Below are 24,294 nucleotides of genomic sequence, written 5' to 3' on the forward strand. Positions count from 1 at the left end.
CACAAAGAAGTGAATGATAAGGTGATCAATTTCTTTCGTCTGTTGAAAGAAATTGAACTGAAAATATTTCTGTAAGTGGAACTATACTTCAAGAAAAAGCGAGAGAGAGCATGTAGTTTAAATGTTAGTGACTTCGTAGCTAGCAATGGATGGGTTAGGTAAGTTTTGTAAACGTCATAACATAAATTTCAATATTCTCTGTGTACAGTCTGCCTCCGCAGATTTTCAAGCTGCAGAAGATTTGAAGAAAATGCTGCCTATTGTTACGAACGGGTATGAAAATGAGAACATTTTCAATGCGGAAAAAAGCCGGCAATTGCTTACACGATCTCTCGTGGAGAGAAGAGACCGTTGTAAAGGAGGAAGAATTATGTTGTAGTGCAAATGGTGAAAAATTAAAACCACTTGTTATTGAAAAAGCAGCAAATCTTCGTGCTTTTAAGAAAAATAATGTTGGTATAAGTACTCTTCCAGTTTATTTGCATTCTAATTCCAAAGCCTGGATGACCTTAGATATTTTCGAAGTGGTTAAAAGACATCAATTTGCATAAATTTGCATACGAGACTCCAAAGCCGTAAAACGTTCATTTATTGATAATGCCACAAGTCACGTAGATCTTAACTTGTCAAATGTCAAGTTACAATTCTTCCCGAACCTGACTAGTGAAGTGCAACCTGTGGACAATGGTATCATTCAAACTGTAAAACTTTGTTACATGAAAAAATTACTTCGTGCTCTTAAAAGATCAATAGAAAACACTGAAAGCGTGAGTGATTTTACACAAAGTGTAGCAGTTCTGGATGCAGTACGTTGGTTTTAAGGAGCTTGGAAAGACATTTTGGAAACAATTATCCAGAAAAACTTAATGCATGCTGGCCTTTCCGTCGACTTACAAGGGAACGAAATTAAAGAAGCTTTGGAGATGAAATAAAGATGAATTGCTATTTCAGAGAACCTTTTACGCGATATTGCAATTAAAAACATTACACATTTTCACGATGATCTTGTTCATCACGAAGATGGAAACCCTACCGAAAATGACGTAATGAAACATGTGTTGTCAACATCGCAAAAATAATTCATAATTGTCGAATGAAGAAGACGGAGACGAGGGAAAAGCAGAAACAAGTCGAGAAGCTTCTCGGGGGAAAGTTACGCGCTAGAAAGCTGCTATGTTTAGACAAACTAGAACGTTACGCCTTTTCGACCAGTGAACCAGTGCTAGCTGTAGCTATATTCTGTGTAAAAATTAGCTGAAAATGTGTGGATGAAGGACAAGTTACAGAAGAGGAAACAAACCTTCGTAACTGACTTCTTCACGAAAAATTGAAAAGTATGAAAAATAGCCATATACCACAGAGTTAAATATTTCTTCTGAATGTTGTTTGGGTGTGTGCGTTTATTACTGTGTGTGCTACTATTCAAGTATTAAGTATTAAATGAATTGCTAAGATACGTATACACATTATAAACTTCATTGTACCTTGTATTTTATTGCAAGTTCAATTAAATATGTGTTTCTGCATAAAGATACTGTGAAAATATTTAATATTAACATGATGTATGCTACTCTTCTATTTACAATATAGTGTATTGATGCATGTAGTACTGCAGGATTTTTTTTTTTTTTTTAATGTAACATAGCCATGATACAAACCTCTACCCTTTTATCTTGGACATCCCTCTAACTTGAACAGTTTTCGAAGGAACCGCAGGTGTCCAACTTACAGGGGTTTCACTGTATAAATATATTACAGTAACAATAGAATATAGTTATTACCGGCCAACTGGCATTGCTGTGAAAAACTTCATGACATGACGTAGGAAAATGAGTTAAATTAAGGTTGTAAGATTTAATATTAAAGTTGAAACATTACAAGTTAAAGAGAAGTATGTAATAAGAAATCTGACATTTGAAAATTATTTCGGCTTAAACTAGCTGTGACTACATTTAATTCAAAAACAAATTTTGAAATGCACAGTATGAGAGTAGCTAAAAGAAAGAAAGAAAAAAAAACAATAAAAACGGTCGAGATTTGAACTTAGGACATACCATACACATAGGATTTCCTTTCACTAACCATTCATCTAACACATAATCACCAAAATGCGCTATTTTTCTTAAAATTATAGGTTCTCATTCAAGTGAAACTCTTATGCATTTCCATTGCATAAATATATATATATATAAACTTTTTCTTTTCAAAAGTCTAACATATAAAACAAAAGGGTTTCAAAAGTCTAACAAAAACTTTTTCTTTTCAAAAGTCGATTATTTGTTTCATTTTAGATTAGAGCTTCGCAAAAGGAGATTTACGTCTATGTCTGATTATTTGGCACTACTTTAACAGACGGTCCTATCAAATATAATTTAATTAACACAGTAGAAACAAATTCCTACTGCCTTAAAAAGTATTTCTGAACAAGGGGAAGTTCATTATGCACCTTGTAAGTAAGCTACAGGAGGTGTAAACGGCATATCCACGAGTTAATATTTGGAATATTCCATTCTATTAGTTTCGCAACGTAGCTAAAGGCAACGTATATGAATAACTGCGTAGAAGTTCTCGTGGATGAATGAATAGTCATTGTTTGCTAGCTAGAAGGTTCGTTGTTCGAAACCCTTCTCGGAAGTTGAAGATCTTTTAAAATCTTAATTCCCCAGATTTTAAGGTCTTTCTCTCCCTTCGTAATCATCTGATGCTCTAAAAAGAGTTCTCCACCTTAATTCGACAACTTCCTGATGTGATGCTCGCAGTTCGGAAACTTTTTTTCTACTGTTTCACAAAGTCACGATTTTCGTCATAATATAGATGCTGTCCGATCATTTTTTTCTCCAATTCTCAACTTGCATATGTAAATCATTCCCTCTCTCTCCATATTTGAATCTCTCTCTCTACCTCAATGTTGTCCACTATGAAAGCACATGGCTTGAGATCAAACCTTCGACTCTTGAAACCAAGTATAAGCACTCTGGCAATGTGCTATCCTAACTCTATACGTCTGTTACTAAAAGCAGTGTCATTTTAGATTTTGCACGGGATGGGGGATTCTCTGCCGACATAAGAGTTTCACTTTTTTATTTTTGTATTACTATATAGTTGATCAAACAGTATGTGTTAATGAAACTCAAGGGAGGGGGAATTACATCCTCCAATTGACGCTTCTGGAACATTTGCTTGCAATTACTGAAAAGAAATGAAATTAACCATTGAACAACACTCATTTCTGTCAGTAGTTTTTCGCCCGCATTACACTTTGGGAAGCACAAAACCTACTGCCGTGATTACCAATTTCCATAGATTTCACAAGGAGCATCCTCCTAGCTTGGAACTTTTGAAGACGGAAAAGAATACAAATAAAGGCGTTTTTAAAGCTATGGAAACATTTTGACAATTTTTTTATTCAGGTTCTAAAAAAGTATTTCAGAACAAACGAATGAAAGGGACGGTTCGAGAACTATAAACCTTGTAAACCTTTTATTTATTTTGTCTGAATGGAAAGAGTATATTACGTCACACACTGCTTTAGACAAACAGACGTGGAGAAGCGGGGGGTGAGTTAAATTGAATACCAGAAGGAAGCACTCGGTTGAGACGTGTGCTTCTGAAAGCATAAGCAAACGGGGCAAGAGTTTATTAATTTGGGATTAGAAATTTTGTAATGATTTCTATGCTGCGAACTGTACCTGCTATCAAATTAAGTTTCCCACTATATTACACAAACATACCTTTCTTAGCTACAAACGGGTTTGGCTGATAATGCGAAGTTTTGCTTTTCTTTTAACTGTTCACTTATGCTGCGGCAATTTCAGGACACACCTGATAACATTACAAACTGTCCTTTCTGAAGTCCCACTTCTTGCAATAACTGGTCCTTTTCCAACTGAAATATTAATAGTTTCATTCCAATGTTACCTTCTTCTCTAAATTCATCTCAGGAATTCTGTAAATATATATATATAAAAAAAATACTTACATAAGAGGAAAAGTAATTCTACAAAATAATTTATTATATATGTATATATTGTATATCTATCTATTTCTTATGTATGTGTATACGGTAAGGGCATCAATACCGTATGTACTAAGCCCTTAACTCGGTTCGTATTTTAAAAATGAAATGAAATTTTTGAGTTTTACGTCCCACGGTAATGCCGGCTAGCTAAAGGAGACGATGATGAGGAGAAATGAATTAAATGGTGGAATTAAGAAAGTGGGAGGAAACGGGAGAACCCCGAGGAAACAAACGCACACGGTGTTTGTCCACCACAAAGTTCACTTGGAGCGAGCTGGGAAGGTTCGTGTTGTAACTGTATACAGAGTCTTGAAATAAGAACATGAAGTATCAAATTGTATGGGCCAAATTTAAAATGCTTTATTGAACTTCCACAGGATCAAATCAAGGAGGGTTGCTTATTTTTATCAAAAGTTACCTTACTAATGACGTGCTGAGAAAGATTATCAGATTTCCTCATCTGCCGGCATCTTGCACTTAAGACTTATTTTTCTTCACTACTACAAGGAAAAATAAGAGCTTGCAGTGGTGTAGAAAACAGGCTGCTGCAACACGAAAAATAGAAAACTGTGGTTTGTTCTACCTTAAAGCAGATGTTCTGGCCTTTCATAAAACATATATAAAGGCAGGATAATATTTTGGTAAAAGAAATTTACAAGATCGCGAATGCAGACATTAAAAGTACAAAGTGCGCTAACTTCGAAAGCCTGTCAGATCAGATGTACCTGAAACGCACGATGGTATTTTGTGCACACAAACTTCGGGTAGAAGTGTTTTCAGAAATGATCGCCTGGAGATGAAAATCCTTTACGGCAAATTTTGGCTTCGAAAATAAAAAATTTTTAAGTTCAAGTAGTGAGCTCGTAGTGAGCTCCTATCTACTTGAAGTTTGCTAGGTTTCATTATTTATGCTACTACTAAGAATTGAGCAGGATGTCATGGAGTGCTCTGTAGCTGCTATGTCAGTGAAACCTGTGAAAATGATTCTTACGAACAGTCAGCTATCAGGACAGCACCAGATATAAGTAAAGAAGATTTTTTTCCTTCCAGGAAAAGAGTTGGACTTGAAGAAATAAAAATCATCTGCACGTATTATTACCAACATGTGGGCAAATACTAATATGTGCTTGGAAACACATGTTGTGACCCATTCCATTCCATAAAAAAAGTAATAAAAATAACTTGAGAATAGTAACTATGGAAATGTGTAAAAAGTCGACATCATTGAAACTTATGCTAGGGAAATCAGTGTGTAGTTCGTGCCATAAAAGACTGTCCAAGATGCTAACAGTAATGATGATGAACTTTCGTGCTCATTCAGGAAGATGACCAATCTATAAACAAAACAGGTGAAGCAATGGGAAACCCTCCAATTAAAATTATGAAACTAGACAATCAAAAGTAAATCGAACAATGTGAAAATTCTTAAGTGTGCTTAAGTACATATTGAGTGAATCTTTCCATTTAAGTGAAATTGGAAGGAAGGGATAATGAAGAGAGCAGGAAACAATGTGATTTGCAGTGACAGACATAAAGTATTTAGTGAACAGTCTAAAGAAAGAATAAAAAGTTGCAAATCGGTTAAGAAATTATGGACTTTGTTTTGAATACTTATACCTGTGACGAAATAAGTAGTGTGTGTGTCCAGAATTGAAAGATACACATCTGTAACCTGGGAGATGAAAAGATGAAAGTAAGGAATTGAAAGAAAGAAAGAAAAAGAAAAAAAGACCACCTTGGTAACTTCAAAGAACTTTATGAAAAGTTTAAAAAAGATCATCCCTTAGTTTGTATTGGATTTTGTAAATTATGTGAGTTGAAACCGAACTGGTGTGAAGTTGATGGCATCGGCAGAAAAAAAATCAAAACGATTGGGAATACCTGCTGGCAACAGTAGTATGTGATTTAAACAATTAAGACTTTATGATAGGTGAATGAGCAAATTGTTCGGGTGTTTCGGGATTGCGATCACGGTAATATCATATCGTGGCTGTTTAATTAGCTTTAGAAGCTGTGCAAGAGTTTAAAGAAACTGTGGCATCAGAATTACTGCAGTTAAAAACCCGTGAAGTAATTTTCCGTAGAGTCGGTCAACGTTTCTGAAAACAAGAAAAGAAAATTTACTGTCAGAGAAATACGTTGTGATTGGGGATTTCTCTGAAAATTTCTCATGAATTGTCCAGGATGAAATACAATTGGGTGACTATTCAAGTTACCATACATCTCTTTTGTGTTTATTTTAAGACTAGAACTGAAGATCTTAAAGGCAAAGACTTTCTATTGTAAGTGACTGCCTGCAATACAACTGCAATTCATGCATTCCAAAAGTTGATTCCATTTATACGGATAGATATACCAAATCTGTAAATCTGTTATTTTCCAGATGGATCAATAACACAATATAAGAACAGAAAGAAAGAAAAAAAATGCTAACTTGTCAAAGTACGAAGACTTTGGTGTAGATGCCGAGTGGCATTTCTTTACCACAAATCACGGTAAAGGTTCTGTGATAGAGTTAGAGTATACAGGGTGTCTACAAAAATTCCAAAATGAAATTTCGTGACTTTTTCGTGACCTTTGCTTTACCGAGAGCAAATTTGGGTGCTAATTTTCAAGAGTGAATTTGGGTGCAAATTAGGCCGAATATTCATCCGTGAGATAGAAACGTACTTTGCTTGCGATTTGGTAGTGTCTAAAGCCGACCATAAACATTTTGGTGGTGAATTTTGACGTTTTACAGAACAAAATTTTCCAATCTGTACTTACGTTTGCAGTTATAATAAAATAAAAATTAAAAAAAAAATCGTGACCTAAAAGCTAAATTTCGTGACTTTTATGACCATTTTCTGATTTCGTGACTTTTCGTGATATTCGTGACTTTCGTGACCGATAGACACCCTAGTATAGTGTTTGTGTTTACAATGAAACGCGGTATCTTGGTAACATAACAGATGTGTCAGAGAATATCAGTGATGGTTTTCAAACTAGCTAGACCATCCAGCAGCTTTACTTTGCAAAGAAACGAAATTGCTTGGGTGAAACTGAACAATGAAATTGATGTTCTGACATCATAATAATTTACCACAGCTACTGGCAGAACATACAATATTACTCTTAAGAGCAGCACAGAACATTTACTAAAGTTATTATCATACATTAAAAAAATAATTTATGATGTTCAATGTGTTACGATAAAAAAAAAAAATTAAAAAGTTTATCACGAAAACTATTTTACTTTTAAACATGTTGACTATTTCATGACAACATACTTTCAAAAGCAACAATTGTTCACTATATCTTGTTACTATTTCTTTTATATTTATGTCAAACACCTGAAGAATATTTACAACCTTATTCACGGTATCGAATTTTGAGGTATGGGATCACATTGTGCTTTTCATTTTTACATTTTGAAATCCTGTAAATCGTGGATCAGTGCAAACCACAAAACAAATTCCAGTTTCCATTCGCAACTCAGAGTATGCGGAGCCAAAATTTCAAATTTCTTCCTGACTTCACTTCTGAGAAATCTGACCTTAAAAATTGAAATTTGAAGAGTCTCATTAAGGACTTTCAACTCCAGCTAGATTTTACCATTTCTAAAAACTCTTCTTGCCATAGTTCTTGTACAGAAAAACCCAATCCTATGGTTTCTAGTACTATTGATTTTAAAGGAGAGTTGACAAAAATTAAAAAAAAAAAAAAACAAAGAACGTGTTTTATGTTTAAAACATTTTTTGTTTAAAACGTTTTTAACGTTTAAAACAAAGTACTTTGTTTAAAAAAAAAAACACGTTCAAAATATTTATTTTGTTTAAAACAATAATCTAAATAGGCATATATATATATATATATATATATATATTACATTTTTAGACGCTCAAAGGTATTGCTTGCCATCTATATTCAACCGTTAGATCAAATTTCGGGAAATTCCCTAATCTCGATCTTCCAAATGTTCAATTTCGGAGAAAGAAATCGGGCTTTTCTCGATTTCCGTTCACTGAATAAGTTTATGTAGTTTGTGTTACGTTCTACTGGTCGTCTGCATTCTTAATCTTTGAACGCCCATTGACGCACCTGCCTTTGTCAGCGCTTTAAACCTCAATGGCTCAGTCCCTAATTCAGGCAGGAAAATGGTTTTGCAACCAATTTGTTCCTGAAGGATGCAGCTTTCTGCTGGTGTGCATTTTATGTATGTGGGGACCACGTGGCGGTGAGAGGAGGGTAAATATCGTGTTCTTTTGTTTTTTTTTCAACAGTTTTTTGGGGGCCAATCCCCCTCTTGGGGGATAGATTCATAAAAATTGGTACGTGAAGCAATGAAGTACGCCACTACATGGTAATATCGTGTATTTGTACTTCTTGCTTATATGGGGGAGCAGGGAGGGGGCAAAGTTAGCCAATTTTTGGAGTTTCAGTTTTTTGACGTAAATTACAGTAATTTTTACAACAAACATCAATAGTTCAGCCCTAATTAAGCTAGAAAGATGATTTGGTATTAAAGTATCCCTAAGGGATGAAGCTTTCCGCCAGTATGCATTTTATGTATGTAGGGGGTATTTATGTACGACCGAGAGAGGGAGGATGAAGTTAATTTTTTAAATTTTTCATCAGATTTTGGGGGCTATTCCTTCCCCCTTTGTGGTACATCTATAAAAATTGATATGTGAAGCAATGAAGAGTCCCCTACATGATAGTAACCTGTATATGTACTTGTGTTTATAGAGGAAGAGGGGGTTAAATTTTGCTAATTTACATTTAGTTTCAGGACGGTTCCATATAAGGCAAGATATATTTTACTGAAGTGGTCTAGAAGCATAATTCTTGTTCGTATACATGATGTGTGCAGCAAAAATGATTTGCATATGGACGTGGTACTGTCGTGGGGGAGGGGAGAGAATGTCTAATTCAATGAATGTTTTTCTGCGAATTTCTTTAAATACTTCCTACATAAAACGAATTCATTACACAATGGCTACCATTTCTTATATTATTGTCACAAGTGTGTGGCCTACACATTAGCATAATTTTGTCAGCGTAGGTGACTGCAAAGGTTGCCAGGGTCCCGCAAAGTCAATATTTTTATATTTTTTAATTATTTTATGACTGTTCGTTTCTACAAATATGGCGGGAATTTCACGAATGTTACCTCGTTGGAATCTGTGGTCTTTAAGCTTTCCAACTGTGTATAAATCATGACTCTGTGATAATTAGGAGGGTCACCAGAGCCCCGAACGTAAGAGTCTACCATTTTGTTAAAATCCCTGGCGGACGTCTAAAGGTTAATTGTGTTGTTATGCCGTAAACACTGCTATCCATGTTGCAGATAGAGATGTATCTTAAAAACTGTTTAGTTAAAATGTCATTTGCTCCTTGTAGGTTAGTCAATGCTCTTTCCTATGAGTTGTATTGTATTTGTCAGAGTATTTCTTCTAGCTTATGATGTAAGAACTGTTCATTATTATGGAAATGATAGTGACCAAAAAATACTCAAGTTTTGAATTTGTGAATTTTGATCTTAGAATAGTGGATAGTGTGTTTAACCTCAGTTATTCTTGGAAATTAAGAAATGTTCCAATACTTCACTTGAATTTCTGTTGGTTTAGTTATACGCACATTGATGTGCAGAATTTCGTTCAGTAATTGCTGTTATAATAAGAATTTTACTCCATGCACAAATCCTGCAGAGGATGGGTTGTTTGTTAGAAAATTAAATTAACTTCTTCAATCAGATATTTTAGTTGTTTTAAACATGTTCAACCACCATCGAAAAGAAAAAAAAAACACGTTTAAAACAATTTGTTTAAAACATTTAAAACAAACTAAATAAAACAACAGCCCTCGTTTTAAACATGCTTTAAACATATCAACCCTGTTTTGAAGGCTATCGAAATTGTCAAGTTTCGTACCTGGCTACATTCGAGACCTTGGATATCTTTTTCTGCCAAAATATTACTCTACTTTTACATGTTTTAGGAAAGACCAATATTTCTGTTTTAAGGTAGTACAAACCCCAACTTCCCATCTTTCATTGTAACAATGCAGCAGTCTATTTTCTACATCACTACAAACCCTTATTTTCAGGCGTGGCAGTAAATAAAAATTAGTCTAAATCCAAGATGGCGACATATGAAAAAACTTATAATCTTTCTCAGCACGTCATTAATGGGGTAACTTTTGAAAAGAATGTAATTTAAAAATCCTGATAGTCAAGCAACCATGTGATGATTTCCCATAAAATGCCCCTATGTTTATTTCAAGTCAAATCACCAAAGGAAGGGGGTCGCTCGACCAACAGGTATCGTTTTGATATTTTGATTAAAGGTAACCTTACTAATGACGTGCAGAAAACGATTAGAAAATTTTTCTTTATCTGCTGCCATCTTAGATTTAGACTCATTTTTCTTCACTAACTTCCATGAAATACAGGTTTGCAGTGGAGTAAGAAACAGGGTACAGTACGATTACTAGAACAGAAAAGGAACGCAGGGAAAATGGGAGATGTTAACCAAGGAATCTCCAAGAGGAAACCATTACGCATTGTATGCGGAGGAAGGCAATGTGTTAATTCATGATGCGCAAGTACAGAAGTGTTTGACAGATATATACATGTGGACTAGAAAATTTATTGTGCAGGTAGTGGAATTATGAACCATGGCTGAATTACCAAACATCGTGTTCTAATATTAAAATGAATTAACGCGAAGTTAGAGCTACCGGAAATGGTCCTAGTACAGAGTATGAATCCACAGATTTTTACAATTTGTAGAAGAAATGTATAACGTTATTTTAAAAGAACATTGTGTAAGTAATCAGAATATGGGAATCTTATCTGTGACATGTCTAATTATGTATAAATACATGCAAGCATTTACGCATAAGGAAGTCATTACGAAGTGAAATGAAGTCATGACAGTGTGTTAACTCATGATGTGCAACAAGAAGAACGTTTCATGATGCGCAACGCGAAGAACTTTTTTGAAGTTCCTAAATATAGTGAGGAGGAAAGAATGGTGATGTGGAAATATAGAAGTACATATAAGATTTTTTTGTTATACACACACAGATTTTTAAAATTTACCGAAACCGAAAAATATGTAATTTTATTTCTTGGTACTAACTTTGTTTACACATACCCATTGTCGCTGATATGCCTGCTTCCTATGGACGCACCACCACACTAAAGTGTTAGTCCACCAGATTCCTGCAGCCCTTAACTGAATTAGGTACAATCCTTACTTTTACAGGCCCCCTAGCACAGGTTAATTTTGTGTTAACGTTTTTCTGGGGGGATAACCCATACTGTCGTTTTTATGGTATATCGAAATAAACGTTTTATTTATATAAATAACGGCTAAGCTCTCCTAAAGTAAATCTACACCCATGGATGTAACTCCTCCCATAAAAAAAACATGTATAAAGGTACTATCTGTCAAGAAATGTATTCTATACGCTGATGATACCAGCATCATTATATCAGGAAAATCAATAGAAGAAATTTGAGAGGATATCTGTCATTTTGCCAACAAATTAGTAAAGTGATTATGAGCGAACAAATTAATTATAAATCACGATAAATTGAATGTTACATTTTCCAAAGAAACAGTGTATATCACCTAGAATAAAAATATCTTCTCATTCCCTCAAATATTCTTGCATCACAAAGCTTTTAAGTGTACCAGTAACCATGAGTGATGATCTTTTATGATCTGCTCATACCTTCACTTTAAACAAAAAGCTAATTAGAGTGTCTTTTGCCTTATACAATCTTTAAGATACAATGTCGAAAAAAGCACTTCTTAGCTTTTCCTACGCCAAGTTTAATTCACTAATCAGCTTCAGAATAATACATTCCTTTGGAAACCCATGAAAATATAAGCACTTTCCGATTGCAAAAGAAAGCGACTAGAATAATTTTTGGGTTACCCACAAAATCGATATGCAAAAAGGTTTTCATACAAGCAAAAATTTTAACAATTCCCAGCTTACACATTCGTAAATCTATTAAAACGTTTGGCCAATACAGAATCGTAAAATATTTATTTAAAAAAAAGTAAAAAGTAAAAGGAACACTGAATGGGTTCGAACGATAGTCCTTCAGACTCGTAGCAACCTGCCTTAAACATTAGACAGCACGTTCAAAATAAGGTTATTGATGTATTTATTGCAGTGACTGCAATTTGTAGGGAAATATAGGGTGCAGAAAAAAACATTCCGTAATAATTATCGAGACATTTCTTTTCTGTCAACATCCTATAAAAGCCTCTCAAACATTCTATTAGCAAGACTGACCCCATACGCAGATGAAATTATTATAGATTACCAGTGCGGATTTAGACGAAATCGATCAACTATTGACCAAATATTTACCATTCGCCAAATACTCGAAAAGAACTGGGAATACAATACGCCGGTACATCAACTATTTATTGATTTTACAATGGCTTACGACTCGGTTAGGAGAGCAGCATTGTACAACATTCTTACAGAATTTGGAATACCGAAAAAGCTAATTAGATTAATTAAGATATGTTTAAATGAATCTCAAAGTAAAGTCTGAGTAGGAAAATCTTTGTCCACGAGCTTTCACGTCGAAAATTACCTGAAACAAGGATGTGTTGTCGCCGTTATTATTTAACTTTGTTTTGAAATACGCTATAAGGAAAATTAAAGACAGCAACCAGGGCCTAGAGTTGAATAGGGTTCACCAAGTTATGGCATTTGCTGATGATGTAAATTTAATAGGGAATGATAGGAGAACAATAGAAAGAAATGCAGAGGTCTCATTAACCTAGTATACCAGTTCATTTTAACCCTAGTATACCCCTTCAATGGTTTCACACTTGTAAAATTTAAATACTGTTTCCTACATTGCAAAAAACCTCCAACACTGCAATTCAACATCCTACACAGTCCTCTTCCATATATTACTAATTTTTACCGAAATTTACCGTTCTTATGACGGACAACTCTTAATCAGTACGAATTTAGTTTATGTGGATGCCAATCGTCGCTTCGCGCCTTCTCCCTACGGACGCACCCTGCTCGGTAGCAGCTTCCCCCTCCCTCAATCGGAACAAACTGAAACTTTGCATTCACTAACTATCTAGCAAAGGTTGATGTGTGTTTTCCGTATTTGTTTTTATAGTATATGTAGCCACGCATATTATACGTAACTGTGAGCACAGTTATTAGATAACGAACTTTAAAAAGAGTGTAAGTTTTTACGGGCAATTGCGTAGAGTTTTCCCGAAAAACTCTGTTTTTCTTAGCAATAACGGTTAGGCATTTCTAGAGTTAACCTGTACTGGGATATGTAAAACCACTCATGAAACCGGTTTTTAAACATATTGAGAATAGATAGGCAGAACATATGCAATAAATTTATAGTTAAGATTCTTATTGTAAATCTACACCAAGTCCTTTTTTTCAACTGACAGCAACTTAATTTTTATAACTATTTGTATTTCAATGGATGCTGAATGTTCTCCTATAGCACCTCATATAACTTTAAATATTCGTAATTGAAAGGAAAGGGGGGGGGGGGGGAGAAAGGGATGTCACAAAATTGGATTTTCGAGAAAACGGGTTTTAATATTGAAACCTCATATAAAAAGAATAGGGTTAGTCAAATCTTTTGCTCCTTTTTACATGGACCTTTCTACATCTCCTCATGCATGGCATATACATTCATATAGTATCAAGAGTCACCAACATTTAGGACAAAGCACCCGTTAAAGCACACACATGGACATTCCTTGTTTTTTCCCCTTACCCTTCATATATAGGAATCTATCATAAATTTAAAGAGAATTTCATTCATCTATAGAGATATTCACTTCTTACAAACACGATTATTGGAACAAATCACTCTTTTTAACGGACTAAAATTTAAATAATGTGCTTTTTTTCCCCTTAATTGGTAAACTACGAGGTTTTCAGGTTTCTTTATTGTCATGCTAGAAAAAAAAAAAACAGTCAGGCTTTTGTCAATATTTAAGCTGTTTTTTGCAAGGTGTTTCTCACACGTGATAGTTACTCAATAGCAGTACAATATTGTTGACCTAACATCTAAGAGCGGGAGCAGTTACAATGATCTTGTGAACTCAAAGAAAGAAAGATAATGTATGGTAATCTTATTTTTCTTAAGCATTTTGACCAGTAAACAACCAAAGTAAAATATGGAGTGTAGAATACGTTATCGTTTTGCGAACTGCAAAAATCTTGCACTGAGCTACGCAGCGAGTATATAGCCTTTTTAAAATCTTTTCTCTATAAATCGAATACTTTTTTTTTTTTTTTTTTTTTTAATACTCTTTTGATCGTAACTTTCTAATCATGAAGAGAATGTCAGTAACCTTCGCTTTAAAATTGTAAAATTAATTAAGGTAAACTTGCATATCAGCTAACACATATAAGATTTCTCAGTAGTAAGGTATTTCTAACTAAAAATGACTTCTTTTTTATATTTTGTATTTTCCACTCTATTTATTGCCACCTAGTTAAAATGCTCATTCTTAGTACTGGAAGAACAGGTTTATGACAGATACCTGAAACGTATATTTGAACCTCCTTGGGATCCACATTTGAATCATAATGAAATAGTAAAAATTCAGGTGGAACCAAATCTTCAAAAATTCATTTCAAATGGTGCAGCCGTTATTCTTTGCGAAAAATTTACCGCATTTCTTCTACTCTTAGGAAACTCATTTCAATCAGATATACAACTAATGATAAACACCTATACCAACCGAAGTTTAAAAATTCATTTTAAACGGTACAACTGTTTTCGATGCACGTGACAACTTATTTTCAATGAAGAGGTTATATGCCGAGTTCTATCTTTTTATCATGAGAGAATCGTAAGATAATTTTTTCGGTGTACCTGTTTAACTCCTCTTTCCCCCTTAGAATACGTAATTTAACGAAATTGTTGTGATAAGAACCCGGTTTGAATCACGTGCCATGTTCCAATATTCATTTCAGCTGTTTTCCCGTGATGATACTTTAATATATTAAGAAGAATATCATAGAAAATGGCTCTCTCCATCATCTATGAAGAGCAGAATTTTCTAAAACGTAAGGTACGTGTCCGCCTACATCGCACGGAAAGTTTATAAGTGACGTTTCAGATTCCAAACGTGACGAACTCATAACTCTTACTCTATTTGTCGCATACATTTTAACATCCCTCCCCCTTAAGATATCCATTTATGAAAGTGCTCTGATAAAATCTCGCTTGGACCCAAGTGCTATGTTTTCTCGCGATGACGAGGGAGACAACATCGATTTGAATATAGAACGAAAAAAATATGCGAGAAATTTCTCCTTTTACAGGAGGAAATTTCGAAAACTCTATGACGCATGTCAAATTACTTTAACGTTTGGCTTATATACCGATTGTTATTTTTCTGACTTCAAAAACCTCCTGAGACCCTCTACTTTTGGCACAAATTTTAAATCCTCTTTCCCCTTGGAATACACTTTTTAATCAAAGTGATTTGATAAAAACCTAAACGAGTTAGGTATTAAGTTGGTCAAAATTTCATTCCAACATTATATATATATATATATATATATATATATATATATATATATATGATAGAGGCGCCGTTTTATGTCCACTTTCATGTTATTGGTCCACTTTTCTTTCTTAACCCAAAAATTGTAGAAAATTCGTTTGGTGACCTAGAAAGAAGAAACTTAGTTCCCTGGTAAGAAAAAAAAAACTCTGTATTTACTATATAATGCTATCGTAACAGGCAGAACTTCAAAACACAACAAACAAATGTTACGATCATTAGTGGGTTGGATATTCCTTGAGTAACTAGTCATGGCCAATAAGTGGCCATAAGTGGTTTCATACTTGTTACTGTTTATAAGGATCTTTTGCAGTTGTAATAGTATTTTGATTGTTTATTAAATTAATATATATTGTCACGGTACGCCAAAATTCTGGAACATTCTAATATCTAATATCATTCAATTTTATTATTAATTGGCTTCAAAAGGAAAACAGTAAAGTCTTTGTTTATAATTTAAATTGTTGTAATAAAGTAATTAGGTTGCAGACAGACACATTATATCATCATGTTACGTATTGCTTATGGTTGTTGTTTTCTTGTAGTAATAGACACGAGTTTGCAAGTGTCACAAGAACATAAACAAATACGAAAAGCAAGAAAATGTAAAACGTTGTATAAATTTATGTTAACATGTACACAATATCAAAATTAGGTAAAAGTGTGAATTTCGCAGACGTAAACTGTCTGGAGAATCTGGTCAATGAGAGAAAAAGCAGAAATTGTGATTCAGCACAATTTCGGCTCAGAGATGTAAGAGCTACAGAATTTGGAATGAAATAACAACAAATTCGTCATCATGGACACGAACATAAAAAGGTAATGTTTGACTGAATAAGGGTCAGTTTCCAAGGATCAGTCACCGGAGAGACATTGGAGGATCAGTCTGGAAGGATCATTCTCAGTAGAACAGCTATTGGGAACCAGCTGTGGACATCAACATTTCCAGTGGACATCCATCCACTGTGAGGAACTTAGACATCGAACTTCGTATCCAGGAGTTCGAATCCAGATCAACGAGGTATGTTCTAATACGTCTCTGATACTCTTGAGTTGACCAATTCACCAACAGATTTATTAAATGTGATTTAATAGTTTTACCTAATAACTTACATAACAACATCTTACTCTCTACTACTTAAAAGATAGTATAATAAATGAATACTTGAAAGTTAACAGTCTAAGTTATAATTGATTCAATCACCTTTCGCATGTCGTTAGATAAAAATCCTACGCAGTAGGTTGGTGGAGATAGTAATGTTAATGTATTCCTATCTACTTCAGATAGTAGATAGAAGCAGCTAGTACTGTGTAATTTAAAACATACATCCCTGCTTGATAGGCACGACACAGTATTTGTTGACAATATATATATATATATATATTGACATTACAACACATTTTTGCTGTAGGTCTAAATAGGCAAAATCAACGAATAGCGCCAAATGTTAATTTGAAATTACAAAATAAAACACATTTTAAAGTAACAAAAAGGACTCAAAATTTCTTAATTTTACATACTCATATGATAGAATGAAACAATAGTCTAAACACACAAGATAATAGCCTACTATACTCAAGTACTCGGTAAAAAAAAAAAAAAAAAAAAAAAAAGTGTTAGCCTACATGTGAACTTAATGAAATCTTTCAGTGAAACGGAGTACAAATATGTTGGTGTAATATTGAACAAAATATCAAATTATGAGTATGATATTCAATGTTTTAAATGTATGGATTCCAACACAATTTATAACACTGAGAATGAGATATCAAAAATATCTTAAACGTTATTGGTAAATTGCCAAAAGCGAACTAAAGAACAGTGTCGAATGGTAAATGTATTTCCTAGAGATGTAAAAATAGTTGGAAAACACCAAGATATTGATATTCTTCTATGATCGATTAGTTTTCACCTATTTGTTAAGTAGCAACTTCTTGTTATACATTTTGTAACATAGCTTTTTACTTTAAAAATCTTAATTTGGAAATTTACTTTTTATATTTATTTCCAGTGGCCATAAGCAGAAACAGAGTGATCAGACTGGTGAAATTTATTATTTTTTAATTTTTTTTATCAACTTATAAAAACAGTAGATAACGACTTAATATGAAAAATGTGTACACAAGAGTTCAAATAAAAAATATACACATTCAAATTATAAATAGTGGAAATATATTTTACTAAAAAAAAAGGTAACTAAAATGAAAGTCCTTAAAATGGCCATAACCGGTGGTTTCACCCTATAATATTATGCGTAGGGTGCTTTCACCCTATATATATCGCCTGTTTACTTCAAGAATGACACAACTCAAAAATCGCCCCTTACTCACTTATGGGCAGAAAATGAAAGCTAATCTCGAGGTCCATCTCTGATAAAAATTTCACAGATGTGCTTCCAAAACAGGGTGCTAGAGATTACTCTTTGTTCTTGCGCCCATTTCTTTGCATTGTGCTTCGAAAATTTCAAACGCTTCTCCTGTAAACTTAGGAATTTTGAGTTAAGTCATTCTTAAAATAAGCAGGCAATATATAAAATCTGAACTAAAGATAGTGAGTAATGTATGTTAAATGGATTCAAGCTTTCTCCTTAAGTCTCCTGTACAATATGAAATGATTATATTAAGTACTTGCTAAAAATTCATAGACAATCAATTTTCATCTAAAAAGTTACCGTAAGACGGGTTACTTTGCACAAGATTTAAGCCATTTTAAAGAAAATCGCATCTAACTTACAAACGTAATGATTTAGAACACTGTATTTTAAACATTTAATAGCTAGATATATAAGGAAAACATTAGTGCAAGTTCATTAGTAAACATTCAGTATAACCATATTTATTGAAATATAAACTTTGGTGCAAAGTAACCGCAACTATGGGGTTACTTTGCACAACATACAAAAAAGTATGTTCCACATACGAACATAACGTTTCTATGCAATGTTTTCCTTCAGTATTTATACATTTTACTTTCTACACAAAACTGCATGCAGTCTACAAATATTGATATTAGAATGATGCTACTGGTATTAGTACTTAGTTTAAATTATCGATATTTGTAAAGAAAATTATTTATTTCCTGCTAGCGGCACAGGAACCGCATTCTAATAGTTTAGCATATGTCCCACAAAAATGCCAACTCAGGAACAGAATAAAATCCCCTTGAACTGTTTTGCCTTGGTTGTTCTTTATGTCCAAGAATATCATCCCAACCGTAATTAGTGGGAGATTTACGGGATTTGGGACTTTCAGACTGAAACCCACCCAAATTGCATGATTTCTTTTTTTAAATCTAATAGTCATTCCTATGAGTATAAGCTGAAGCCCCTCCCCCCCCCAAAAAAAGTCTAGTCATTTCTAAAAAATAAAAGAAGTATTTGTGAGTGAAGCCTCTTTCAAACTACTTTTCTGGATCCTACACTGTTCATAAATTATTTTTCAACAAAAAATTCATTCCAGCATCTTCCTAAATAGGAACTTTACCTAAATTTAGAATGCAAGAGGTAAAAAAAATTCCTATCTAAGCGATATTTTGGACCGGTGCAAAGTAACCCAGAGTAGAAACTGAAACTGCCTTCTCTCAGTTTTACTTTTTTATGACTTTAAAACGTTTTACATTTCAATTTCAACTATTGCACCGAAGTTCCATTATGCACAGTAGTATTCAACGAAACTGACTTATCTTTGATGGAAAATCTTATACGTGATATCTTCGTAATTTTGGCGGCCTTTACAGTGACTGCTTTCCATACCTCTACAACAATGAACCCACTCGGTAATCAGAACTGATGTTAACTGCCAACATTATAGCCAAAATACAGTTAGATGTTCTATCTTACGGTGCCAGTTGAAACTTCCTCTTTTCTGTTCATGGTTTTGCCGACAGAGGACCGTGAAACTCTTTTCATATTTTGTGCAAAGTAACCCCGTCTTACGGTAGATATTTTGTTTAAACTTTCATTATTAACACCCTACTATCACATAGTACGGATTAAGTCGTTAGTTTCAGATCAGTGTCAAAAAATGGTCAGACACACTCCATCGGCAAATTTATCTCTTTAACCTCAAGAGATGAGCTAGTTTAGCGTAGTAGCGCGATCTTAAAACTATTAATAATCAGACATTCCAGAAATTTCCAACCGATGCTATTCGTCACACAAAACCAATTGAAAGAGCTGAATCTGGGCTAGTTTATAGATATTAATACATCTTGAAACATCACCGTGTATAACATTTTCCCAATACTGCAGGACTTTATTCATGTCCAGCTCTTAAGACAGTTTTCCGTAACCTTCACATACTGCTAAGCTAGTATGGGGAGAACTAGATACGAACTAAGGGATGTACAGCGGACTCTTTTTAATTCGAAGTCCAAGGGGACACGAAAAAACTTCGAATTATCCAAAATTCTAATTATGCAACAACATTCATTTTCACAAAGAAACCAAAGTAATATGCATCAAAAACATATTCATATGGTGTAGACTTTACCTTTAAAGCAGCTTATTATTTGCGTGATCGAATACCGCAAACTAACAAACGACATTGACTCCACATAATTCAAACTACGTGTACAATGGAAAATATATTTATGTACAACACTACAACATACATTGAATAGCCCAAACAATTAAACACCCGTAACAATTTGAATATTTTGTTCTCACTTTTAAGAAGTCGTAAATCTCATTTGCTTAAATTTGATTGTTTTGGTACGGTCAATAAATCTTGAATTTCATGTATTACGTGGAACACGATATTAATAACATTTGGTTGACTTTATCAATAATTCATCTTAAATTTTCAACCAATTCTCAAACAAGATGAGATTGGCACACGTTCTCTAGCTTTACTTCCCCAACTCACCTTGATATTTATCATTACATAGATTTTCTATTTATCTTTTGTATTACTCTTCCCTATGACTGCATCTGGATCACTGAAAACACGTTAAAACTGTATTTCTCTGTTTACATCTGTCCAACCTTAAAAATTTTCAACTGTATTTACTTCGAATTATCCAAAACATAGGTTCAAAAGTTCGATTTATCCACGATTTTTTACTATTGTTTTCAATACATTTTTCAAGGGGAATGGACTTCTGTTCGAATTATCCAATATTTCGAATTAACGAGACTCCACTGTATTTGTTTCACCTGTTTCCGCTTCTTAAAGACAGCAACATCTGGAGTTTCACACCATCAACTACAGTGACATGCAAACCCAGTGCGCTTGGACTAGAGGACTGATAGATTGGCTAGCATATCAAACAAAACAAACTCTGTGCTTCAGATCCATAAATAATAAACTCAAGCCAAACTACGGGCATCTCATCCACAAGATAGATATTACAAATACACACGTGAGTAGTTCTTATAATTAATACCTATAATTCCTCTAACCATGTTATCGAAGTATTTGTCAACAAATAGCTGTTTGTCACCGCGAGAATAGACTCAGTTTTCTCAACGCTATCTCCTCTCATATTAACTAACAAAAAAAAATTCATAGTCCAACTTGTCCCATACCCATTTATTAGCAATGAGGTTAGTTATGCAAACATATTATCTAAAACCTAATGTCTGTTCATTTTAAATATTGAAATTCTTGTACATGTAATAGCATGTTTTTCACAGTAAGTAGGACGTTAGATTTTTGGTATCCTTCTTACCGCCAGGTAACATCAGTTATTCAACGTATTGAGTTTTCTCTTATAATTTAGTTTTTATTTCTGTTGCTTGCAGAAGTTTATCCTTCATAAATGTCTTCCGATAACAAGTATTTAATATTACCTGTAAATCCTTCAAATTGTGGTATTCGAACTTAATCTTCACCGCATTTTTCCCGTTAGCTCAATTTCCAAAATTTTGTCTCTTATTACCCAACCGGTCAAATGGTTGATTCATAAAACTAATCTATACCGTCAGAATAGAATTCGTCATAAATTGAAAAAGTCTTAATATGGCAATTTTTCTTGGTGCTGAAAGGGAATCCGAGTCCTCAAGCTCCGCCAGCTAATGAACATAAGTACATAATAAAAAATTACAAATCGCGTACCAGAGGGATTGCCAGTTTTGACTGACAGGTTAGGTTAGGCTACGTTACGTTTCGTTCACCGTTATTATATTTTTGAGGCACACTTCCATCATGATTATGAAATACTAGCATATATTACCCACTTCGCTGGGTTGAAATGAAAATTTAAATCCACAATTCTGTATCTCATGTGTGTAGTACTCGTGAAATATGCTGTTTTCCTTTTAAATGGCATTGATTTAAACAGCATCAGAAAGATCATTGATCATCTCGGCGACCCCGAAAACCATGGATTCAACACTAATATTGGTCATTTTCGATCATATATGTTCCGATAAATAAGAGTGGCATCTGCTATTCATTCTTGAATTCACGTTTTTTATTGATCGGAGTTGACTCGCCAAATGCAGAAAAGTACTCACCAGTGGCGAGCAAGGGAGTGGAGTTTTCAACCCCCGGCTATTAACACTTTTAACATTCCCTTCGCCTAGCATTTCATTATTTCTTCTTTAATGAGAAAAACACAGATCTTTTCCGTTGATAATTGAGCATGCTCGAAAAATGTTTTCTTTCTTGACACTTTCACCCATAAACAAATCCACTTTATTCATTCTAGTATCCAATTTGAAAATGTAACTTCCTTTATTTTTCTTGATTTTAAAATCTTTCCTATACTTTCGACATGCATCCTTACATTCATTAATCAGTTTATTTCGCATAATTTCGGAAATTTTCCTCGTTCTTGGTATTTTAACTGCACAAAATTAAAACTGTTAAGTCACAGGGTTAAGTGCCGGAGAAGTCCAGAAATATGAAAAATAAGTAAAATTCACAGGATTTTTCGTTGTGCTATTCACGCAAACTATAGTTTAATGTATTTTGACATGTGAAAAGTTGTCTTGCTTGTACTATTTTAAGTTGAGGCATGCTGACTACAGACAGCAGTGTCTAATGTGGTAATTAGTTGAAAGATGGCAATTCATGTGAGAGATGTGACATTTTGATTGGATTGAGTATAGCCCGCTCCCCCAGTGATTTTTAACGAATCATAGTGATTGTAACGATTCATGTAAGTTCATAATGAATCGGAATCGCTTGTTATAAAGATTTAAGATGCAAATCTTGTGGTAAGGAAGCTTAAGTATAAGTAGTGGTAGAAGTAGTGGTAGTAGTAGTAGTAGTAGTAGAGTAGTAGTAGTAGTAGTAGGAACGGGTTAGAAGCCCCGCAGGGGTTGGTTGGGTTCTGTTCTCGATATAAGTAGTAGCAGCAGTACTAGTAGTAGTGACTCTTCCAGTTCCGGTGACAAAGAACTGGGGGGAGCGGGCTATACACAAGCCTTTTGATTTTTAATTTGCTGGTGAGGAACAGGAGTTAATAAATTTTGAGAGGCAGAAATTGAGCAGATGGTGTGATAAATGTAGGACAACTATGAAACTTACATAGCCTATTTAAAAGTTAATATCTTAGTGATGATGCGAAAAAAAAGGTGAGAACATGGAAGGTTATCAATGCATTTACCACAACAAATTAATTGCAGTAACTTGGTTAGGTAGTATTTGTGATTTTTTACCGACCACCTAGCACACGTTGGCTAGCGTCTTTTACAAAGTTTTATGTATACGAAAATTTAAGACTGAATCTGCATGAAGAAATGCACGTCCACAACCTTAAAAAAATACCTTTAACGTACAGAGACATTATTTACTGAGAAATGACGTATGTAATGAATATATGAACGGATTGATTCTCGACCTGCACATTTTCATTCTTCTGTATCTGTATCTCAGTTACACGAACGTGATTGTTACGTAACACCCTTATGATACATAAACCACTAAAAAAAAATAAATCAAGTATCTTTAAATGACTCACACTCAAATTATTCCCAGAATAATCAAATTAAACCACGGCTTCTTCCTTTTCTTCTCGTTATACCGCGAAAGCGCTCGACAGTGTTACCACTAACTCTGTTCTAAAAATAACAAAATGGCAAAGAATATAACTAAAAGTGGTTAAACTAAATAGCAGCTACAAATAATAATAAACAGAATATTACTTACATTCCATGAATCTATTGATATATTCGCTCAATTTTTCAGTCGGGTCGGGACTAATATAGTTTGATTCTCCGTTCCCATATGGAATGAATAGTAAATACGGATAACTTTTATTTGGTAATCACGAACTACTCATAAAGTAAGTTCTTTCTTTTAAATTTTTATTTTATTTATTTATTTATGACTTCTTTTACGTGACGAAGTTACGGCTCTCTAGTTTATTGAACGACTTTTACTTCATTTTGATTTCATTATATTTTGAATAGTTAATTCCCAATCATGTACTGAGCTATTGTTTTATAAATAATGTGAAAAGATCTCAAGGTAAGAAATGTCCTGGTGTCAAGTCACAATAATAATAATAATAATAATAATAATAATAATAATAATAATAATAATAATAATAATAATAATAATAATAATAATAATAATGAATTCGGAATTTGAATATAGGTTATAAGCTAAAAGGATTCAGGGTTACTAGCTACTGTAAGTTACGTATTAGATAGGCATTCTACAAACGTAAATGAATTATAGATTAACAATTGTAAATATTATTATAGGAGCAAAATTTTCATTTATTATCCATTCTCGAAT

General features: G+C 33.8%; 1 protein-coding gene across 4 annotated transcripts in view; it reads right to left on the minus strand.

The window, feature by feature from the left end:
- LOC145693011 (uncharacterized) overlaps positions 1 to 23,652 on the minus strand; it is a 34,392-nt gene extending 10,740 nt beyond the window's left edge. Inside the window, exons 1-2 of one of the 4 annotated variants that reach the window (XM_081768659.1) lie at positions 23,513 to 23,652; positions 3,732 to 3,946 (exon numbers count right to left, since the gene is read on the minus strand). The gene's annotated coding sequence lies outside the window, so the exon portion shown is untranslated. Of the gene's footprint in view, positions 1 to 3,731; positions 3,947 to 23,319 lie in introns of all 4 variants that reach the window. The other 3 variants (XM_081768660.1, XM_081768661.1, XM_081768662.1) reach the window with 3 other exon arrangements.
- Between the last annotated feature and the right edge of the window lie 642 nt (positions 23,653 to 24,294).

The sequence above is a fragment of the Thermobia domestica genome, chromosome 8 (assembly GCF_964235325.1).
Source record: "Thermobia domestica chromosome 8, izTheDome1.hap1.1, whole genome shotgun sequence".
Taxonomy (NCBI): Eukaryota; Metazoa; Arthropoda; class Insecta; order Zygentoma; family Lepismatidae; genus Thermobia; species Thermobia domestica.